Genomic DNA, 508 nt, shown 5'->3' with positions numbered 1-508 from the left:
CTTTCAAAGAATGGAGCTGATCTGGCAGAACAAGGCAGCCCCCTTTTCGCCCTTTATGCACATAGTGCATTGTTTAAGGAAAGGTTTCTACCACCTTTTAAGACTGACCTCAGTGTTAACCTGATTCTCTGTCCTGTCATCTGGCTCTAGGGGACATGACAACCTTGAAATCCCTGAGCCTTTCAAGAGAGGGTAGAGAAGCGAGGAAAGTGAAGGGGGAGCTTCTGTGTCCTGTCCTGTCCTACTCTGTGCAACTTAACATGTTTAAAATTATCATAGCGATGTAAAGCCGACCTCAACCTGCTTCCGTCAGTAGGATTATGCTAACCTATCTGTCTTGTTGGCAGGAGAATGCTATATCTGTACTTGATATTGTTTCTTCTTCTTACCCCAGCCTTTAAATTCTGCCTTTCTAACATTCATCTTTCTTTAGCATACGAATATATGTAAGACCCAAATATTACCCAGGCTAACAATATAAAGAAAATGACGGCAGGCAATGTAAGTT

This window comes from Mastomys coucha, unplaced genomic scaffold, assembly GCF_008632895.1.
Source record: "Mastomys coucha isolate ucsf_1 unplaced genomic scaffold, UCSF_Mcou_1 pScaffold14, whole genome shotgun sequence".
NCBI lineage: Eukaryota > Metazoa > Chordata > Mammalia > Rodentia > Muridae > Mastomys > Mastomys coucha.
The sequence above is the reverse complement of the archived record's forward strand: the minus strand, read 5'-3'. Positions refer to the sequence as shown.